This window comes from Giraffa tippelskirchi, chromosome 1 (genome assembly GCF_054371585.1).
Source record: "Giraffa tippelskirchi isolate mGirTip1 chromosome 1, T2T-mGirTip1v1.2.pri, whole genome shotgun sequence".
NCBI lineage: Eukaryota > Metazoa > Chordata > Mammalia > Artiodactyla > Giraffidae > Giraffa > Giraffa tippelskirchi.
The window spans coordinates 28,844,454-28,865,768 of record NC_137275.1 but is presented as its reverse complement, the minus strand read 5'-3'; the positions used below and the strand labels follow the sequence as shown (position 1 = coordinate 28,865,768).

Here is a 21,315-nt window from a genome sequence, read left to right as displayed (position 1 = left end):
TCAGCAAAGAACTTGTTTATGTCATTGATGAACAAGAACATTCTGATATACATCTTTGTTGTTTCACCTTGCCTTAGTCATAGACCCCAAAAAATCCAACAACCTTTGAGCTATAATTACATTCACTCATCAACTACAAATGTAGTTTGGTTGTAAGAGTTTGGCCAAAAAATCAACAAAAGCATTCTTTTGTTGGGAAAATTAATTGACTACACAGAATTTAGAGTGTTATATTGTTGCTTATTATTGTTTATAAAATGTTACATATTCCTTGGGGCTTCCCTGGTGGCTCAGAGGGTAAAGCGTCTGTACATATTCCTTACATGAACAAAATTTATAATTTGTATATTTATATAACTCTATCTATCTATGTATCTATCATCTCCACATTTTTTTTTTTCCTGGGGAGCCAGTTGTTAAACATTTATCAACTTATCACTGGGTAAGAGTAATTGTCAAAAGGAAGTGAGGAAGCTAAACAGCCAAATCCATAAATAAAAAGTGTCTCCTAAGACACAGAGAAGGCAATGGCACCCCACTCCAGTACTCTTGCCTGGAAAATCCCATGGATGGAGGAGCCTGGTGGGCTACAGTCCATGGGGTCGCTAAGAGTCGGACACGACTGAGCGACTTCACTTTCACTTTTCCCTTTCATGCACTGGAGAAGGAAATGGCAACCCACTCCAGTATTCTTGCCTGGAGAATCCCGGGGACAGCGGAGCCTGGTGGGCTGCCATCTGTGGGGTCGCACAGAGTCGGACAGGACTGAAGCGACTTAGCAGCAGCAGCAAGACACAGATACATAAACAAGTTGCAAGACTAGGCACGGGGCATATGTGAGGCAATTAGAGTTCAAAAAAGAACACAATGTAAGCAAAGAGAAAAGAGTGAAAGCAAATAGTGGACTGAGTTGAGGGTATGTCAAAGTTAAAGGAAAGTTATTTTTTATGCCATATATCAGTCATGAATAAGAGACTAGATTATATCCTTTGAAAATGTGAGAAAGGAGATGGGTAAGAGGGGCAAATGTTTGTGGGAGAGATTAGGGAATATTTTAGAGTGTGCTACAATCCTATTATTCCATGCAATATCCAGATAATAGTTAGTATATAGTAACTTTAGTAAATATTTGGCCTTTGGATATATAAATCTACAAAATGTGTTATATATTGATCTTGGCTTTGCTTTTCGCTAGCTGAATGACACTGGGCAAGTTAATCTATCACTCAGTTTTCTCATCTGTCAATTGCAGATAATATTAGCTAATTTATTGTTTAGTTTTGAGAATTAAAAATATTTGGCACATGTAAAGCCTTAGCTGATGATGACGATTATCACTGTTCCATGTTTTCTTTTTAATTTTTGACTCTTCCCTTAGTAACAGGTAGTCAGTGATTACTTCCTCTGTTAACACTGTGTCTGCCCTTCTGGTACTGCTTATCTCCTTATTCTAGTCCTTTGGTGAGAAATTGAAAAATGGCCTTGATGACAACCAGACCACAGTATTCTCAGTAGAACATAAACAATACTGAGAACAAGCCATAGACAAGGCCCGTATGTGACCACAGAAATAAATAAACACCCTTCTCTTAGTGCTAACATGAAAGGGTGCAGTTGCTTTACAATGGCAACTCTAGACTTACTTAATCTTCCCACCTCCTAGAGGAAAAGTGTTAAGATTCCCAACCACGGAACTTCCCTAGCTCCTTGAGAGCTTCCAGTCCAGAACTGGTCATTGCTTCCTCAGCTTCTCCTCAGAATCCTCCAGCATGAGCTCAAACCTCATAAGATCTTTTCTAAGCTTCCCCTGCTAAGATGCTCCTGGGGTTCCCAAGGGCTTGCAGCCTTCCTTACCGTACAAACTAAATAAACTCACTGTTCTTTGTTTGTTTTTTCTTTTCCCAGATGTATTCCTGGTACTCTTTGATATGTCAGTCTCAACAGTGGTGATATGTAATAAGCAATTGGCAGGTCAAGACTGAAAACCAAGTATAACTTGCTAAGGATGTGTGTTAAATAAGAATGAATGTGTCCCTGTGATGAGACTCTCTTCACAGACCTGTACTGAGCTCCGTGAGGATAAGAAACTCTGAGGAGACCGGCAAAAAGAAAAAAAAAAAAAAAAGAATGAATGTGATGTTTAGTATGTAACAGAGGTAAACAGTATGTTGCCAGGGGTTAAAAGATAAAAATTCTCTTTTATTACATTCAAGTTCAAACTGAGTTGTGGAGAACTGACATCAGTGTGATATTATTTGTTTGAGAGCTTCTTTACTTACAAGAAACATTCCAACCACCAAAAGGTTAGATTACAGTAAGTAATCTAACAGAGAACTTTTTTCCTGTCTTTGTTTTGAGTAGATTGCTGATCTTCTTCAGCATTACTTTAATGTGCATTTCCTACAGACAAAGACATAACCACAATACAACCCTCCAAATCAGGAAATGAGCATTGATACCTTACTCACATCTCATCCTCAGACCACATGGCAGTAATATCCTTCATAGCTAAAGGCTGCAGTTCAAAATCACTTGTTGCATTTAGTTGTCTTATCTCTTTAGCATCCTGCAATCTGGAACATCTCAGTCTCTCCTTTACTGATGATCCTGGCACTTTGGAATATCACAGACCAGTTACTCTAGAGAATGTCCTCCTATTGGGCTTGTCTAATATTTCCTTATCTTTAGATTCAAGTTGTGCATCTTTGGCAGAAATACAACAAAAGTGATGCTGCGTTCTTTTCTTTGCATTTTATCAGATGGGGCATGATTTCATTTTGTCCTCTTGTTAGTGGTGTTTACTTTAATTGCTTCATTAAGGTGGTGACTACCTGTGTTGTTCACTGTGAAGTTACTCTTTTTCTCTTTGCAGATAATAACAACTTTTCCCCTCTGTAGTAAGGTGTTTTGAGACCGTAAAATACCCTTTCTCATTAGTTTCAGTTATTTGTTTATTTATTTAATTACTTATATGAATATGGACTCATGATTTTCAATTTTATTTTTAAAGCTTTTTTTTTTTTGTTTTAAGTACACAGCAAAACTGAGAGGGAAGTACACATATAGTCTCCTCCATTGTCATCATCCCCTACCTGAGTGGTCCATTCCTTACAGTTCTGTTTAATTGATTATAATCTGTTCCTGTGTATTTATTTTGACCTTCAAATTACCCCTGACTTGTCCAGTAGAAGTCCTTCAATCTTGCTTTTGACAGGTCCCCATCATTTTTTAATACTCCTTCACTTTCAGACACACAAAATATTTTAGGCTCATCTTCCACCTTTTCTTCCTCAGCCTTGAAATCAGCTAATTCTTCAAAGAAGTCCTGTTTCCAGTGGATAAAGGTCTTCAGAAAGGAAGGTCTGGGTGCTTGGTGTGCATATTGCTTTTGCCCTTACCATGCCATCTTATTGGACAGAGATGGGAATTACATATACACCCCCCCCACACACACACACGAACACATACACACACTTACATCTGTATTTATTTCTGTATCATATAGATAATTTTGTAAAACACTGAGTTTACACTGAAGCCTTTGATTCCGATCAACGCCATAGGGTTTCTTTCTACCCTGGTAACTCCATTCTCTGGCAGTGAAAAACCTGCCCCATTACTCCTCATATATTTATTGATTGACTAAACTGTATGTATGTAATTCCCTCCCATCATTGATCCAACCCATTTCCTCTCGGAGATGTTGTTCTCACTTCATTCAGGTTTTAAGTCCCCATGCTACACTGCTGCCATGGCTCCCTCTCCCATACAGGTATCCTCTTTACTCCATTTGGGCCCCCATTTCCCACACTGGGTCACACTCCATCCAGAAGCCTTCCTCACCTGCCCCCCCAAGGCTCTGATACTCTGAACTGAATCACCCCCATGCTCAGACCTCCTCCTCACCCAACTCAGGCTCCAGTTCCCCACCCCAGGCCACCCTTCCCCCACTTACACTCTCCTCATTCTGCTTGGCCTTTGACATCCTGTGCCAGGTACCTGCCTCTTTGGGTCCTTTCTTACCCTTCTAAGCTATCTTATCTTGCAGTGGACTATGCTCCGTGGAAATGCTCAGTTTTGTACACCATGTACAAGGTTGCTTCCCATGGATGTCTTCTCACCCCACTTGAGTGCTGACATCCCGCCCTGGCCTGCCTTCCTGTGTGGACACTCATCTCACCCCAATCTTACTGCAAAATCTTGCTCTGGGCTCCCATGCCTCGCCTGTGCTGAGGTGGACACCCACCACGCTAGGCCACACCTGTTTGTCTGGGACTGATGTGTCAGGAAAGGAAGCAAAGGGAAGAGGAAGACAGCAGTTGGCTTATAAGTAAGTAGGAATCTGTAGCATTTTGTCTTTGATTATCCATGTGTTTTAATAAGTCTGGCATTTTTGCTTTTCTGTGGTATAATCTATGTGCTGTGTTATGCTAGTTGCTCAGTCACGTCCAACTCTTTGTGATCCTTTGGACTGTAGTCCAACAGGCTCCTCTTGCCCGTGGGATTTCCCAGGCAAGATAACTGGAGTGTGTTGCTGTGCTCTCCTCCAAGGAATCTTCCTGACCCAGGGATCGAACCCACATCTCCTGGGTCTCCTGCATTGTAGGCAGATTCTTTACCTGCTGAGCTATCTGGACCTGGTATTTTAAGAGATAAGTTACCTGGAATATTTTTTTTGTTGTTAGACCAAAACTACCACGGCTTTCCTTTCATCAGATTAGAATTAACACACGACTTTCTCAATTTGATCCCAACCTATTTCTTTTGCCTCCTTTCAGTGTACTTTCTGCCCTGTGACTTAGTACTTTAGGTCCTCTGAACTCCTTGCCCTACAACAAATATGCCCTGCTCTCTCACACACTTGATTCTGCTTTTTCTTCCTCCCAGCATGCCTTCACCTCCTTCTATCTGGAAACCTTTGACTCATTCTTTGAGATGCAGGTTAAATGTCACTCCTTAGTACAATCTGCCCCAGCTCCCTAGGGACAGGTAGGTGTTTCCTGCCTCTGTAGAGAGTAATTAGAACACATGTGATTAGACTTCTGCCTCTGATTGGCTGAGTAACTCTGGACAAATTGCTTATCCTTGATGAACCTCAGTTTCCTCTCCTGTGAATTGGGGAAAACAATACAATAGTATCAGCTTCATAAAGTTGTTATTAAGGTGAACTTTGACAATGCATCATCCAACACAAATTGTCAACATGCTAATGATTGCTATTATGATGATTATCTAACTAAATGTCTCCCCAAAAAGACCATATGTTCTTAGGTATGCTCTGAAAACTTAATCTAAGGTCTAAAACATTGTATGATAAACATTTTCTCAGCTCAGTCACTCAGTCACATCTAACTCTTTGTGACCCCATGGACTGCAGCACGTCAGGCTTCCCTGTCCATCACCAACTCCCAGAGCTTGCTCAAACTCATGTCCATTGAATCAGTGATGCCATCCAACCATCTCATTCTCTATCATCCCCTTCTCCTCCTGCCTTCAATCTTTCCCAGCATCAGGGTCTTTTCTAATGAGTCAGTTCTTTGCCTTAGGTGGCCAAATTATTGGAGCTTCAGCTTCAGCATCTGTCCTTCCAATGAATATTCAGGACTGATTTCCTTTAGGATTGACTGGTTGGATCTCCTTGCAGTGCAAGGGACTCTCAAGAGTCTTCTCCAACACCACATTTCAAAAGCACCAATTCTTCAGTGCTCAGCTTTCTTTATGGTCCAACTCTCACATCCATACATGACTACTGGAAAAACCATAGCTTTGATTAGATAGATCTTTGTCGGCAATGTAATGTCTTTACTTTTTAATATGCTGTCTAGGTTTGTCATTGCTTTTCTTCTAAGGAGCAAGCATTTTCTGAAGGAGTTTATCATTCAGTAAATATTTTTACATGTGTGCTTGGTACCAGTCACATTTTAGACAACATTGTGACAAAAACACAGATTTTCTCTGACTTCATGGGATTCATAGTCTAGTGGGAAGTTGAGAATTTAACAAATAATTGTTGTTCAGTTGCTAAGTCATGTCCAACTCTTTGCAGCCTCATGGACTGCAGCATGCCAGGCTTCCTTGTCCTTCACCATCTCCTGGAGTTTGCTCAAATTCATGTCCACTGAGTTGGTGATACCATCCAATCTTCTCACAAAAAATTACACAAGTGAGTAAGTATTGTGATAAGGCTTAAGAAAGACAGTGATTGTAATATCAGAAAGAGAATGAGGGGGTGCTAATTTAGAGTAGGAAGTAGAAAAGTATTTCCCAAAAAGTGATCTTTGCCAGAGATCTGAAGGCTGAGTAGAAATTAAATAGGAGAGAAGTGTTCACAAAATGAAGAGTATGAGTGGAGGTGTGAGGCAAGAAAGAGCTCAGTTCCATTAAGTCAGGTTTTAGAAAGCAGGAAACAGGAGTGATGAGGAGGAGCAAAGTGAGATGAGATTTAAGAGGTAGTCTGGGTCATGTTATTTAAGGAATTTTGAATTTAAGAAATTGTGTGGGTTGTAATAGAAAGCCATTGACTTTTTTTAGTCAGAGGTGTGAGCTGATCCTAGTTTTCCCTCACATTACTCTGGGGAGACCCTAGAGCAGGGGCACCAGGAAGAGGCTGTGGGGTCCCAGGGAAATGTGGGCTAGGCGAAGGCAGTGGAGACAGAAGGGAGAGAGTAGAAATGAATTTGGAATGTAGAATAGACAGATGTCATGATGGTTTTGATGCCAAAGGTATTAGGGAGTAGGGGGGAAAGTTATTCAGAATGACCAAGATTCACGCATGAGTGGGAGAAAGAACAAGAGCAGAGGGGCAGTTACCTCAGATGATGGAAACTGGAGGAGGAATAGTTTTTCAAGAGAAGATGAAAGTTTGGCTCTGGATGCATGAAGTGCATTTGAAACAGCGGCAAGATGTCTAAGAAGAAATGTCCAGTACACTGTAGACTATGTAAGTCTAAGGGCCAGAAGGAGAATTTGAGCTCAATGTGTAAATTTAGGAGTTGTCAGCATAGAGATGAAACCCCTATTCCCCATACTACCCCCTGCCTGTCTTATTATTACTGTTTTTAAACTATTTATTTATTTGGCTGTGGAGTTGCCTCATGCAGCATTTTTCACTGTAGCACACAGACTCTCTAGTTGTGGTACACAGGCTTATTGCTACCCCACCAGGGACTAAACCATGTCTTCTGCATTGAAAGGTGAGTTCATAACCACTGGACCACCAGGGAAGTCACCCTTCTCATTATTGATGAACCATTAATCTTATTTACTAGACTCTTTCTGGATAATTGTCATGCTAAATATAATGTATATATGAGTTGTATTGGTAGAAAGCTACAGAACTTCTTTGAAGGGAAATACAGCCAGTTCTGCTATAACAAGATATATTCCTCAAAATGGAAAAGCTATGAAAATTATGTAACAAAAATGTTTACTGGAAAAATGGGTCACAACACTCAAAAACATCATTGGTGCCATGTTTATATATATATATACAAAATGATAGGATGCTTTTACACATGTTGAATGATTAATATGCAGTGCTATGATAAATGGGGCTTCCCAGGTGGCTCAGTGGTAAAGAAGCCACCTGTCAATGCAGGAGATGTGAGTTTGATCCCTGGGTTGGGAAGATTCCCTGGAGGAGGAAATGGCAACCCACTCCAATATTGTTGCCTGGAAAATCCCAGGGACAGAGAAGCCTGGCAGGCTACAGTCTTTGTGGTCTCAAAGAGTCAGACACAGCTAAGTGACTGAGGAAGCATGCATGCAATACAATAAACATGGACACAAGTCTTGAGAAGGATCGGAAGTTTGTTTGTGGAAGTGGACATCAGAAGGGTTGAGACTATTGAGTTGTTGGGAATTGTGGCAGGACTGTATCTGAAGTCAGATGGAAAGTTTGGGTAAGTGTGGTTTATTGGGCTTGAGCCAAACGTCAGAGTTATACGATTTACAACCTTAAACCCAAGGGCATGCTTCTCTACCTTTGAGGTGTTGGTCTTTCTAGGCATATATAAAATAGACACCTGCTTCTTAGAAATTTGGTCTAAAGTATAGTATTTTCTTTCAATTAAATTATGTATCACTAATTGACACTTTTTTTGTGCCTTTCTTATTTTACTTCTGGCTTCATCCAACAGTTGAAGGCTTTGGGAGTCTTAGCCATGTTTGAAACTGCCGACGACGCCACTGTGTTTAAAAGTTGTGATTTAAGAGGTCAATTTCAGAGTCACTTTCAGGCTGAAGGTCTTTGTATATTTTGTAGATAGTGCCTTCTCTTTGACTGTCAGGAAGATTGTTTCTGATTTTCTTTTATTTGGTCTTCAATCCGTATGCTTACCAATCTTTTTTTCTTGCAATTTAACACATAGTTTAACAGAGATAGTAGATGTTTAAGGTGTTTGCATGAATATGTTTTGTGTGAAATTTGGGGGCATAATGAGAATTTCACATTTATATAGGTATGACTTTATCTGCAGAGAAAAAAATTGCACCAAACTGAAATGAGATGAGTCAGAATACACAAAACACATTCATGCAAACATCTTAAACATCTACTACCTCTGTTAATGTATGTGTTAAATTGCAAGGAAAAAAAAAAAAGAATTGATGCTTTTGAACTGTGGTGTTGGAGAAAACTCTTGAGAGTCCCTTGGGCTGTAAGGAGATCCAACCAGTCAATCCTAAAGGATATCAGTCCTGAATATTCATTGGAAGGACTGATGCTGAAGCTGAAACTCCAATACTTTGGCCACCTGATTCAAAGACCTGACTCATTAGAAAAGACCCTGATGCTGAGAAAGATTGAAGGCAGGAGGAGACGGGGATGACAGAGGATGATATGATTGGATGGCATCACTGACTCGATGGACATGAGTTTGAGTAAGCTCTGGGAATTGGTGATGGACAGAGAAGCCTTGGCATGCTGCAGTCCATGGGGTCGCAAAGAATCGGACACAACTGAGCAACTGAACTGGACTGAACTGATTCCCTTATATGTCAATTACCTTGGAACAAATTTGCACTTTCAAAACAAGCATTCTAGAAGAACTGGCTTTATTAACTTTTATTCTCAAATTTTCCCAGTAGAATATCCAAGTTTTAGAAAACAGAAATACTTGTAATAGACTGGGCAGCAAATTTTCCTCCCGGAAGTTTGTGGTAAATCAATCCTTGAGAAGATGGAAAATGTTGGTGAAATGAGCAGTAAGTGGATAACTGTTTGATTTATATGCTAGATCATGAGTGACTTTTTCAAACTAACCTCAGCTTTGCAATAATTTAGATTCCAAGAAATGACAGTTTTTGTTTATAAAAGTATCACAGAAAAATTTCTCTGTTCACTTCCTTCTTTGATTTCTTTCTTTCTTCCTCTATCTATCTACCCATCCATTTACCTTGTGTCAATTCATTCTTAATATAGGTACATAGATATGGCAAATATAAGAACCCTAGAATAGCTTTTGAGATTATTTTAAATTTAGAAAATCACAATTTTAGGTATAATAGGTATAAAGTCTACATGGATTTTAGAAGGAAATCTATTAATCATTATTTCAATGTTATTTTGCACGTATTTCTATAAGGGATCTGGTGTTTTAATTTTGCACCCTGTGACAAATACAAACTGGTTGCTATTCATGAAAAATTATATTTTGCTTGATAACTGCCAAAATTAGAATTCTTAACAGCTGAATGTAAAAATTTCACAACTCATTTTTGGAAAAATTATAGATTATTTATTTCCGCCATAAAGTGAGTCCAAGTTTAGTAAAAGCAAAAGTTTAATTCAAGTCACACACACACACACACACACACACACACCCCACAGTAATAGGGAACTATTGTTTATTGTGTATTTTCCTTGGTCCACAAATTCTGCTAGGTACTTTAATATGTTTTATCTAATCTCTACTATAAATCCTCACATGATAGGAAAAAACAAAAAATCAGAAATAATTCAGGTTGACCAATAATCTTTAAACTTCAGAAACTATATTCCAAAGGTCCCCAGGACTTGGTTGAATTGTGGTATGGTACTTGTATAGGGAAGAAATTTTTTCTTTGCCATATCTGAGTTTTGTTAGACTCGTCACCATACTATATATGCCTTGACATGAGTTTAAAATGAGTAAAAAAAAAAAAAATAAAGTTTGCTTCTCTTTTTTAAATGTATAATTTTAATTTTTAAAATTCACTAATTAAAAAAATGAAAAAATTATTTTGAAGTCTGCCCTTTCCCTGGTGGCTCAGATGATAAAGAATCCACCTGCAATGCAGGAAGCCCTGGTTCAATCCCTGGATTGGGAAGATCCCCTGGAGGATGGCATGGCAACCCACTCCAGTATTCTTCCCTGGAGAATCCCATGGATGGAGGAGCCTGGCAGGCTATAGTCCATGGGGTTGCAAAGAGTTAGGCATGACTGAAAACTGACTACACACACATTTTGAAGTCTATACATGTACTAAACTCTATAGATTGTTTTTTAGAGCAGAGATTCAAGAAACTTTCTATCCACCAATTTCTTGATCATTTGCTATCTCATTTCTCTGATGCCTGAAGTCTGCAACTGATGTAGAGACGTATAAAAATTTTTGAGTTTTTTTGGGGAATTTACGCTCTCTTTTACTAGGTTGTGGTCATGATTATGTCATTTTCCAAGATTTGGCATTCTTGTGCTTGGTAACTACAAATTCTCATGATGAATATATTTGATACATGACTAGATCAACAAGAAAAAATTTTTAGTTCTGTGGTTAGACAATCATTTTCACCATTAAATGTATTTTAGAAATTCCAGTGCTAAAAAATGCAAAATAGTACTTAATGATTATATCCAGTGGATGTGATTGGATAGTTAAGAAACTTAAATCTGTCAGGTGAAAACCTGTAAAGATTATGTTAAAAAAAAGACTAAATACAAGATTATTTTATAGTATTATCAAGAATGATAGAAAGTATCACCAAATAAGAGAGAGAGAGAGAGAAACATGTACAAGTACTCCCTCAGAGATCAGAGGGTTTTTTTCACTCACAGTTGAAACTGTGCCCAGAGTCAGTCCCCTTGCAGGGCCTGAACCCACAGATGACATGATGAGAGGTAGATGAATAAATCCTACACGTGCTGTGGGATTGTGTGCTGGCCAGGGGTCCAGAACTGTGAATTTCTCCCCCACACAGAAAGGGGCTATATCTGTCCCTTCTCCTGAAGGAGGGGGAAGGGTACTAGGTTCTTAACTTTGAAATGCAAATAAATCTCTTTTAGGGATTTTAAGACCTGTTCTGAAATTTACAGCCCTTAATTCTGACTCTGTGTTTTGAAATGTAAAAACATGGAAAGATAACGTTCTAAATCCCTTTAGTGGTCTAGGCTTTACTCAGTCTCCCTTTCCTTTAATTCAGTTGCCTAACCTAGAATGGAAACTTCTTAGGGATAAAAGTTTATAATCCTTTGCATGTCAGCAATGAGTTCCACCATTAAGGAGGTAGAGAGCCAAATATCTTTTCAGGCAAGTGAAAAGCAACTTTTTTACTGGTGAAAGTAAAACAAAATAATCTCAATTTTTATGATGTATCCATTTCCATGGCTCAGGAGGCCAGGACTTAGCAAGAACATTGAGAAATCCAGGGAAGATATTTTCCCACAGCATACATTATAATACACATATTAACATATGTTAAAGTTTTTCAATAAATGGTACTAGAAAAAAATGAGTTTATGATTTGGGGAAATATTTAAAATGCTTTTTAATATCAAAAATCAGACTGTAGAAAGTCTAGAGAAAAATAGAAATTATTTTATTATCAAAAGTCTGTAGGAGAAAGGTTTTTTCAAGCAAAAAAGTGCAAGAAATCAGAGAGGAAGGATAATAAATTTGATTATACAAAATCATAAAATGCCTATAAGCCAAAAGCATAAAAGGCAAAAAAAAAGTATTCTAATAGATATGATGAGGAAGGGATAAATATTTCAAACATATATGATAGGATTAGTAGAGTGATCCAACAGTTTTTGTGAATGCAAACACAGGTATTATCTCTTTGGAAATTAAGACAGCTCTGACAGTTATTCAGAGTTGTCTCCCTGGTGATAGTCCTTAGTGAGATGTGGAATAAAACTTAAACTCACAACTCTTATGTTATTTGTTTGTCTTTAAGTTGAGAAAAAAATGAAAATAAATGAAAATTTCAGCTATACACTTCTTTTTGTGATAATGTGATATCCATGTGTTATTATTATGTAGTCAGTAAAATGACATTAGTAAGGGAGTTATGCTAGTGTTACCAAGGTGACTTGAAAAGCAGAATACGAAATTCTTATGAGCATATGGATCCCAGTAAAGCAAAGAGAAGCAGAAGATATTAACAGAAGCAGAAGATATTAAGAAGAGGTGGCAAGAATACACAGAAGAACTGTACAAAAAAGATCTTCATGACCCAGATAATCATGATGGTGTGATCACTCACCTAGAGCCAGACATCCTGGAATGTGAAGTCAAGTGGGCCTTAGAAAGCATCACTACGAACAAAGCTAGTGGAAGTGATGGAATTTCAATTGAGCTATTTCAAATCCTCAAAGGTGATGCTGTGAAAGTGCTGCACTAGATATGCCAGCAAATCTGGAAAACTCAGCAGTGGCCACAGGACTGGAAAAGGTCAATTTTCATTCCAATCCCAAAGAAAGGCAATGCCAAAGAATGCTCAAACTACCACACAATTGCACTCATCTCACATGCTAGTAAAGTAATGCTCAAAATTCTCCAAGCCAGGCTTCAGCAATATGTGAACCATGAACTTCCAGATGTTCAAGCTGGTTTTAGAAAAGTCAGAGGAACTAGAGATCAAATTGCCAACATACGCTGGATCATGGAAAAAGCAAGAGAGTTCCAGAAAAACATCTATTTCTGCTTTCTTGACTATGCCAAAGCCTTTGACTGTGTGGATCACAATAAACTGTGGAAAATTCTGAAAGAGATGGGAATACCAGACCATCTGACCTGTCTCTTGAGAAACCTGTATGCAGGTCAGGAAGCAACAGTTAGAACTGGACTTGGAACAACAGAATGGTTCCAAATAGGAAAAGGAGTCCGTCAAGGCTGTATATTGTCACCCTGCTTATTTAACTTATATGCAGAGTACATCATGAGAAACGCTGGGCTGGAGGAAGCACAAGCTGGAATCAAGATTGCCGAGAGAAATATCAATAACATCAGATATGCAGATGACACCACCCTTGTGTCAGACAGTGAAGAAGAACTAAAGAGCCTCTTGATGAAGGTGAAGGAGGAGAGTGAAAAAGTTGGCTTAAAGCTCAACGTTCAGAAAACTAAGATCATGGCATCTGGTCCCATCACTTCATGGAAAATAGATGGGGAAACAGTGGAAACAGTGTCAGACTTTATTTTTTTGGGCTCCCAAATCACTGCTGATGGTGATTGCAGCCATGAAATTAAAAGACGCTTACTCCTTGGAAGGAAGGTTATGACCAACCCAGATAGCACATTTAAAAGCAGAGACATTACTTTGCCAACAAAGGTCCGTCTAGTCAAGGCTATGGTTTTTCCAGTGATCATGTATGGATGTGAGAGTTGGACGGTGAAGAAAGCTGAGCACCGCAGAAATGATGCTTTTGAACTGTGGTGTTGGAGAAGGCTCTTGAGTGTCCCTTGGACTGCAAGGAGATCCAACCAGTCCATCCTAAAGGAGATCAGTCCTGGGTGTTCATTGGAAGGACTGATGTTGAAGCTGAAACTCCAATACTTTGGCCACCTCATGCGAAGAGTTGACTCATTGGAAAAGACCCTGATGCTGGGAAGGATTGGGGGCAAGAGGAGAAGGGGACGACAGAGGATGAGATAGTTGGATGGCATCACCGACTCAGTGGACATGTGTTTGGGTAAACTCCGGGAGTTGGTGATGGACAGGGAGGCCCTGTGTGCTGCGATTCATGGGGTTGCAAAGAGTCAGACACAACTGAGCAACTGAACTGAACTGAGCTGATAGTCTATGGGGTTGCAAAGAATCAGACATTACTTAGCAACTAAACCACAAGGTTTCTGATAAGCAGGTAATAATTTGTTATCATAAAAAGGTGATTCCTTTTAAGGGTGATTATTAAGAAGAACTTTAAAAATAAGGATTAAAGTAAGAATATACTTCACAGTCCAAAGCTATCTCACCAATAGGAATCCATAGTGGCTGCCAGGAGCTCCAATTGTTATACCTCTGTAAAGGCTGTGTGTGTGTGCTTAGCTGCTCAGTCGCATCCAACTCTTTGTGACCCCATGGACTGTAGCTCACCAGGCTCCTCTGACAATAGGATTTCCCAGGCAAGAATACTGGAGTGGGTTGCGATTTCCTCCTCCAGGGAACCTCCCTTACCTAGGGACCAAACTTGCTTCTCTTGTGACTCCTACATTAGTAGGTGGATTCTTTACCCTGGAGCCACCTGGGAAGCCCATATCCAGCACCAAGGGTACTTTAATAATTGCCACATTGTATGTTTTTCTTGGAAAACTCTAAATTGGAAAATAATGTCACGTTGGATCCTGGGAATGTCCTTCAGTCATTGAAACCTGTCTGTCCCTACTGGCAACACCAACAACAGAGAACTTCAGGGGTCTCACAAAGATTAGCTACAAATCATTAGTCTCACTTTTACCCCTAAACAATGCTAACAAGTTGGTCCAGACTCTGAAGTTTCTTGGACCCAAGGGTACAGGGCAACACTATAATCATATGTTTCATATCTTGACCAGGATAAAGGATTTTGGTAGCTCTTTTTACTTGGTAAGATAACTCATGTCAGCTCTAGTTTTGCTGGAATTAACCTTCAAATGACTTGAAATGTAAGAAGAGAGGCTGGCATGGAGATCTCACATTAGATTTGGGATGACTATTTTTTCAAGAGGGTGGTGAATATATCAATGGCCCTTCATAGAGTGACTGATCCTTTGACAGATGCAGCTTTTAGATTGTACTGTTGACTGCATATCCATCTTGCAGCTACTATTGCATCTGTGCTCAGAGAATCCATCAGGAGCATCCAAGACTTGAAGGACAGAGTTGTGAATTGTTCATTTAAATGCAAATTAGATTCACCAGCTGTTGTTGCTACTACTATTAGCAACCTTAAGGAGACATTTTATCCTAGCAACCAAAGAGGAGGCAGATAACAAATTTCATTTTTATAAGGAAAAAAATGGTCAGAAAGCATAGGAGCAATATTTCATTCAAATTCATCTATTTCACAGCAGAAAACCTTTTAAACAGAATCTAAGAATGCTGCAATCAGTTGTTTCAACAGATTTTGCAGAATAACTATCATTGCCAAGATGGATGAGGTCAGCATTCTATAATATTTGGTAGGTTCTATTCTAGGCAGTGACTTCATAAGTTAACAAAAACTGTGAGAGTGGAGTCAATAACTCTCCAGCATAAACTCATCAGTGTGGTAAAGCCAAATTTGTATGGATTCTCTTTAATTTAACCAAAATTTTTTAAAGATTATTTTATATGGCAAATATTTATTTCATTGTCACTGTTGCCTTGGAAAAATTATCATCAAAATATTTCAAAACACTTTGGCTTCTGACAGAATTGAACTCTTGACATGTAAGACTGATTTCCTCCTTGTCATGCACAGACCCTCTTTTGTAGCATGTTCTTGGTAAAAATTTACTGAATTAAATTCAGATATTGTTTGATTTAGCATCATGTTTTATCACTTACCCAGATTGTTCTTGAAATCTCATTTTCTAGTGTCCAAGGCTTAATCATCACAGTTTCCATAAATTATATATAGGACTGTTTTCTAAAAAGCTAAATATATGCAAAAAATCCTATTAAAAACATTTAGAAATATTTTCATGAGTGTATGTAAACATATTGTATCTTTTAGCATCTTGATCCCATAGCAAGATTCAGATAGATAGGTAGATAGAAATATTCTTATCCAAAAGCTTTCAACATTCTGTAATTTTCTTAAAGCTTCAGATGAAAAATGGCATTATTTGATAGAATATGGGTTTTCAGGATTGTGCATATGCTAAACCTGCAACACAAAATCACTGCTAGATATTTTCTAGTGTACCTCATTTCTCTGGGTCTCATATTTTAAATACATATATATGAAGTTAAAAAAAAAGTGTTCAAATATCTCCATAGTTTTGTCATAAAAGTGTAACTGAATTATTATAATTTTTCAGTTATCAGTGCTGGTTGGACAATTGGCTCAATCATTGGTCCAATCATGTTCTTTTAATCAATATGTATATTTTTAATTGGAGGATAATTGCTTTACAATATTGTGTTGGTTTCTGTCATACATCAACATGAATCAGCCATAGGTATACATATGTCCCCTTCCTCTTGAACCTCCTTCCCACCTCCCACCCCTAATCAATAGTTTTGAAGCCTAAATTTTGATTGTGTTGCTGTTGTTTTTATTGTCAGGTTATTATCAACTAAAACTACTGGGTCAGTGTCACTTTTAATTTCTTTTTTTAAAATTGTATCAGCCTTAAATGGATGACAAGGAAGAATTTGCTGCTGCTAAGTCGCTTCAGTTGTGTCCGACTCTGTGCGACCCCATAGGCAGAAGCCCACCAGGCTCTCCCGTCCCTGGGATTCTCCAGGCAAGAATACTGGAATGGGTTGCCATTTCCTTCTCCAATGCATGAAAGTGAAAAATAGGAAATAAAATGGATTTGTGTACATCACAAATGAAGATATAATCTGACAGTTCCCTGAATCACTGAGAAATAGATAAGTATATGGTGACTAAAACAAGTCTTGGTGATGAGAACCAACTCATATCCGGAGCAGACTTTCCCTGTCTTTGGAGTACATAATCGCTTTGGGAAAAGTTATTCTGGCTGAATTAAGGTGTGCCTGCCCTTGCCGGTCTGAGGATTTTGAGATTCTTACCTTTTAAGTCCTTCACAGTCAAATGGACTGACTTTAAGGGCTGATCATGTAGTTTAAAGATTATCCAGGCTGGCAAGCTAGTTCTATGGTCATATCATTTGAAGAAAGACTGGCTAGGTCATTCTAAGTAAGTCTTTACTCTGGGACTTTTACTGGGCTAACGTGTTTGGAGAACCTCAAAGAGAAGAACAGAATGTATAAAAAAATTCATTGGACGCTCAATTGTGTCCGACTCTGTGACTCCATGGACCGTAGCCCACCAAGCTCCTCTACCCATGGAATTCTCCAGGTGAGAATGCTGGAATGGATTGCCATTCCCTTCTCCAGGGGATCTTCCCAAGCCCTGGATCAAACCCGGTTCTCCTTCATTGCAGGCAGGCTCTTTACCATTTGAGCCACCAGGGGAGCCCTATATAATAAAAAGATACAGTGTTTTTTAGAACTCTTGTGTTCTACATAATTCAGCTTTTTTTGGGAGAGAGCCCATTGTCTGTGTGTTCCAGAGGTGTGCTGGAACTTGCTCCTATTGGCTCCTGAAAGCTGATTGTGTGCGTCACTTCCCAGCTCCTCGGTCATGTCATGTAAGTAGATTGAAGTCAACCACAATTGGAGTATTTACACTATAGGAATCAGTGAAGTTTACAGATCAGAACATTTCCCTCTGGAGAGCTGGTTGTTAAATATTTACCACTGTGGTTTTCACAGGACATACTTTGTTCACTGCTATGTTCCCAGTATTCAGAGAAAGTGCCAGTCAAATATAAAATAGACACACTATAAATATTTGTTGAATGCATTAAGCTGTACCAAACCAGTCAGAAATAAGTATTTGTTTCTACTTTTCTCAAAGATCTTTCCAGGGTGTATATTTTACCATCTCTATCCCTAAAATGTCAATAACTTCTCTCATACTGAAACTACAGTTTTTATTTCTGCTGAAATTTAATGGTATATTTTAACATTTTCAGTAATTAGGAAGCTGGAGGAAAAGTGGCCTCTTTATGTTACATTTTTGCTACAAGAACTCCTCATGCAAAGTTGACAGAGATACAGTCTTCTGTTGAATGGTGCACTAAGTCAGTCTCTCCGGTGGAAGGAATATGTCACAGCTGGTTTGTGTTAGTGACAGGGCAACCAGGTTGTACCATATTATGAATTTAACATGAGGCAATTCATAGGTTTGAGTGGCCAATTGTGAATCCATCCTGCTTTGTCCTGGAGCTTCCTCAATTGTTATTCATTCAGTGCTTATTAGAGACAGAGTAAGAATCATTTATATTTTGGCATTTGGATTTTTTGCTTTTGCTTTTTTTTTTTTGCTTTTCAATGTTTCTCCCAGTTCCCCTCCTTTTGCTGGAAGTTTCTGCTCAGAATGACCTCTGACAATGGTTAATACACCATTGGGTGATATGCCAAGGTAGTTACAGGAAGTCTGAGATATGTACGGTTAAACTTTTTGGATCATGCTAATATGACTTTGTAAACTTCTATATTGAAACTGAACACCTAAAATAGAAAATGTTCTGGGTATTGATACCTGTAGGATGGTTAAAGACACCCAAATCTCTTAAGAAGGAATTTTAGTATTATCCTATTAGGCCTTGGCTCTCAAACTTTGGTAGGTATCAAAATAATCTGAGGAGTTTAGTTTAAAATTCAGTATGAGGATTTCATAGATTTTTTATGACGATGCCTATGATTTCTTTCACTTGACTGCTATTAAGTATTTAACTTTCATATCTGAAAGAAGGGAAGAGATGTTAACTGTATCTTTGTTCCTCTATTCATCTAATCCTCATTTTCTATCAGCCAATGAGTCCTATAAACTCCTTCTCATTAAGATCTTTCAAAACTGTCCCTTTCTCCAGTCCACCCACAGTTACTTGGTTAATGCTCTGGATATTATATTAATAATAGCCTCCTTCTTTATAAGGATGGAGAGGCAGGTTTTCAGTGTATGGTAGCATATGTAGTAGGTCCTATCAGTGCCCCACCATTTTTCCTCAGCCCACCTGGATCTCAAGGTTATACAAACCCACTTCTGGCTAATTGACTGAGGGAGCCTGTTTAACCTGTGCTTGGGGATGGGCCTGAAGGGAGCTGAGAGTCACTCCTCTCAGCTAACAATGGTGAAAGTCAGGAGTTTGTGGATAAATACCTTAACTTCTTTGCTCTTTCATGGTACAATTCTGAGGGGCATTCTGTAGTTTTCCAGTGAATGTCAGTTGTTCACTGTGAAATCCTTCACTTTAACATTCTGTTTATGTGATTTCCTCCATCTCTGTCACAATTCCCTATACTGTTAACCTTCTTTCTAGAATTACTCCCCAAGGAAACTGCTTGCATCCAAATCCTTGACTCACTTCAGTTCAGTCACTCAGTCATGTCTGACTCTTTGCAACCCCATAGACTGCAGCACGCCAGGCTTCCCTGTCCATCACCAACTCCTGGAGCTTGCTCAAACTCATGTCCATCGAATCACTGATGCCATCCAACCATCTTATCCTCTGTCATCCCCTTCTCCTCCTGCTTTCAATCTTTCTCAGCTTCAGGATCTTCTCCAATAAGTCAGTGCTTTGCATCAGGTGGCCAAAGTATTGGAGTTTCTGCTTCAGCATCTGTCCTTCCAATGAATATTCAGGACTGATTTCCTTTAGGATTGACTAATTGGATCTCCTTGCTGTCCAAGGGACTCTCGAGAGTTTTCTCCAACACCAGAGTTCAAAAGCATCAATTCTTCAGGGCTTAGCTTTCTGTCTGGTCCAACTCTCACATCCATGGATGGCTACTGGAAAAAACAAAGCTTTGATTAAAGGGACCTTTGTTGGCAAAGTAATGTCTCTGCTTTTTAATATGCTGTCTGGGTTGGTCGTAGCTTTTCTTCCAAGAGCAAGCGTCTTTAATTTCATTGCTGCAGTCACCATCAACAGTGATTTTGGAGCCCAAGAAGATAAAGTCTGTCACTGTTTCGGTTGTTTCTCCATCTATTTGCCATGAAGTGATGGGACCGGAAGCCATGATCTTCGTTTTTTGAATGTTGAGTTTTAAATCAGCTTTTTTGCTTTCCTTTTTCACTTTCATCAAGAGGCTCTTTAGTTGTTCGCTTTCTACCATAAGAGTGGTGTCATCTGCATATATGAGGTTATTGATATTTCTCCCAACAATCTTGATTCCAACTTGTGCTTCATCCAGCCCAGCATTTTGCATGATGTACTCTGCATATAAGTTAAATAAGCAGGGTGACAATATACAGCCTTGACGTACCCCTTTCCTGATTTGGAACCAGTCTGTTGTTCCATGTCCAGTTCTAACTGTTGCTTCTTGACCTGCATACAGATTTCTCAGAAGGAAGGTCAGGTGGTCTGCTATTCCCATCTCTTGAAGAATTTTCAACAGTTTGCGGTGATCCACACAGTCAAAGGCTTTGGTGTAGTCAATAAAGCAGAAGTAGATGTTTTTCTGGAACTCTCTTGTTTTTTCTGTGATCCAACGGATGTTGGCAATTTGATCTCTGGTTTCTCTGCCTTTTCTAAATCCAGCTTGAACATCTGGAAGTTCATAATTCACATACCATTGAAGCCTGGCTTGGAGAATTTTGAGCATTACTTTGCTAGCATGTGAGATGAGTGCAATTGTGCAGTAGTTTGAACATTCTTTGGCATTGCCTTTCTTTGGGATTGAAATGAACACTGATTTTTCCAGTCTGTGGCCACTGTTGAGTTTTCCAAATTTGCTGGCATATTGACTGCAGCACTTTCACAGCATCATCTTTTAGGATTTGAAATAGCTCCACTGGAATTCCATCACCTCCACTAGCTTTGTTTGTAGTGATGATTCCTACCGCCCACTTGACTTTGCATTCCAGGATGTCTGGCTCTAGGTGAGTGATCATGGTTATCTGGATCATGAAGATCTTTTTTGTATACTTCTTCTGTGTATTCTTTCCACATTTTCTTAGTATCTACTGCTTCTGTTAGGTCCACACCATTTCTATCCTTTATTGTGCCCATCTTTGCATGAAATTTTCCCTTGGTATCTCTAATTTTCTTGAAGAGGTCTCTAGTCTTTCCCATTATATTGTTTCCCTCTATCTCTTTGCACTGATCACTGAGGAAGGCTTTCTTATCTCTCCTTGGAATTCTTTAGAACTCTGCATTCAGATGGGTATGTCTTTCCTTTTCTCCTTTGCCTTTAGCTTCTCTTCTTTTCTCAGCTATTTGTAAGGCCTCCTCAGACAGCCATTTTGCCTTTTTGCATTTCTTTTTCTTGGGGATGGTCTTGATCACTGCCTCCTGTACAATGTCACAAACCTCCATCCATAGTTCTTCAAGCACTCCATCTATCAGATCTAATCCCTTGAATCTATTTGTCACTTCCAATGTAAAATC

At 39.0% G+C, this 21,315-nt stretch overlaps 1 long non-coding RNA gene across 1 annotated transcript in view; it reads left to right on the top strand.

The window, feature by feature from the left end:
- LOC145544355 (uncharacterized) overlaps positions 1 to 21,315 on the top strand; it is a 128,789-nt gene that overhangs the window by 30,009 nt on the left and 77,465 nt on the right. The gene's annotated exons all lie outside the window — the stretch shown is intronic.